Genomic DNA, 2,257 nt, shown 5'->3' on the forward strand with positions numbered 1-2,257 from the left:
TAACAGTACCGGTTCTGGTACTGACCCCGGTTCAGAACCAGAACCGGGCTCAGTACCATTGGCCATCTGCCACGACCGACTGGAGGTTTGAGAAGAAACAGAAGAACTGATGTAGGATAATTTTCCACTTTCATTAAAGTAAAAAGTTAATAGTAGAGGAGCAGTTAGTTGATGGCAGCATTATCCCAGCCGATGCCCTCCGACAGGAAGCAATAACAGCCAATTAGGATGGCTAATTGTCTGAAACTCACTACGCTTATTTGGATAGAAAATAACAGAAAGCAAAAATGTAACAGTTAAAATAATGCAAATAAAAAAAGTGGTCAGTTTGTCCTCCAGTAGTCTAATCGTTTGGCAGCATAACTACAGAAGTAATAACCTAAGCCAGTCTAACAATCAGCTTCATCAAAGAGCAAAGTTTTCAGCCTGGTCTTCAAAGTGATCAGGGTGACTGCCTCATGGACTAAAATTGGGATCTGGTTCCAGATAACTAAAGGATCTGCCTCCTATTCTACGTTTTCAAATTCTAGGAACCAGCAGTAGACCTGCAGTCTGATGGCGAAGCGCTCTGGTAAGAACATATGGACCAATCAGATCTCTGGCATATGATGAAGCTTCATTATTAAGGGCTTTATTTGTGAGAAGGATGATCTTAAATTTTATTCTGGATTTAACTGGGAGCCAGAGAAGGGAAGCTGAAGTAGAAGAAGTACGATCTCTGTTTTTAATTTTCATCAGACCTCTCCTTGCAGCATTTGGGTCAGCTGAAGGTATTTGTGAATTTTCTGATAAGGGTTTACTGTAATCCAGCCTTGAGTAACAAATGCATGGGCTAGTTTTCAGCAATACTCCTGGACAAAATATTTATAAGTTTGACAATATTTTGATGAAATCCTGGAAAATTGTTTTGATATATGATTTAAATGACATATCTTGGTCAAAAATGCCATCTTTACATCATTATTTACTGACAGGTAATTGACATACCAGTTTATTTTTCAGATTTTGGTTCAAAAACAACTTCTGTCTTGTCAGAATTAAAAGGAAGAAAGTTTGTCAACCAAACTGATTGGAAAACATGAAGATTCCCAGCATCTTAATGGTAATTCACTTTAACTCAGATCAGATTGTTGCTCCTTATGTCCCTGGATGCATTAGGTGTGTTTGAGATGCTTCTGCACTTCAGATGACAAAACTCACAATTTATTGTAATAGTGAAGATAAAATGTTCAAGAGACAAAAATTATTTTTCAGACCCAAATCTAAATAATTTATAAGAAAATAGGATCAGTTCTATATTGACGTTAGTTTCTGAAGCAGTTCACTTCAGTTTCAACTGATTTAAACCAGAACAATGTTTATTCAGTTGAAGAAAAAGCAGACCATCAAAACACATCAACACAAATATTTAAGCAATATTTTTAGAACCCAGAGAAGTTCAGATTTTTAAGTGGAAACAATGAAACATCAGTGATGTCCATTACGACAGCTGGAACACAGACACCTACATTTAAACCAGAGAAATAAAGAGAAGAACAGGAGAAACATGAGACCAACAGACCCTGATCAAAGTCAGAGAGAAAATCTATTTGGGTTTACAAAACTCTGCAGAGGATCCTGAACTAACATAAACTCCAGCCAGCAGAGGCTGAGTGAATCTGGTCTGGACTCTGTGGATCAGAGTCATTGTTTCAGAGACTCTGTAGAAAGACACAATACCTGCTCCGTGATCCAGGTACACTCCGACTCTGGAGGAAACTGGGCCCGAGATGGAGGTCCGGATTTCATTATGAATAAATGTATTACTGTTTTGTTCACAATCCAAAGCCCAAGATTTGTCATTACTTCCAAATAAACATTCATCTCGTCCTGTTCTGTTGATATTCTTGTAAGTGACTGCTACATGAACCCATGACCCGGTCTTCTCCACCTCCCAGTAACATCGTCCAGTCAGACTCTCTCTACTCAGAACCTGAGGCCAAACAGTGAATCTGTCTGGGTGGCTGGGATAAGACTGAGGTTGACCAATCCTTGTCACCTTCCTGTTCCCCTCTGATAGTACCAGCTGTCTGAATGCTGTATTTGGATCCAGAGTGATTTCACATGAATATTGTAAGAATCCAGCTCTGCTCTTTGGTTCTGGTTCTGACAGTAGAACATCCACCCAAGTGACCATCAGTGAGATGGTTCTCCATGTGTCTCTCAAGATGTCCTGTAGTTTGTCTCTGAGCTCTGACACAGCTGCTGTCACGTCCTC

This window comes from Poecilia formosa, unplaced genomic scaffold, assembly GCF_000485575.1.
Source record: "Poecilia formosa unplaced genomic scaffold, Poecilia_formosa-5.1.2 Scaffold47, whole genome shotgun sequence".
Lineage (NCBI taxonomy): Eukaryota > Metazoa > Chordata > Actinopteri > Cyprinodontiformes > Poeciliidae > Poecilia > Poecilia formosa.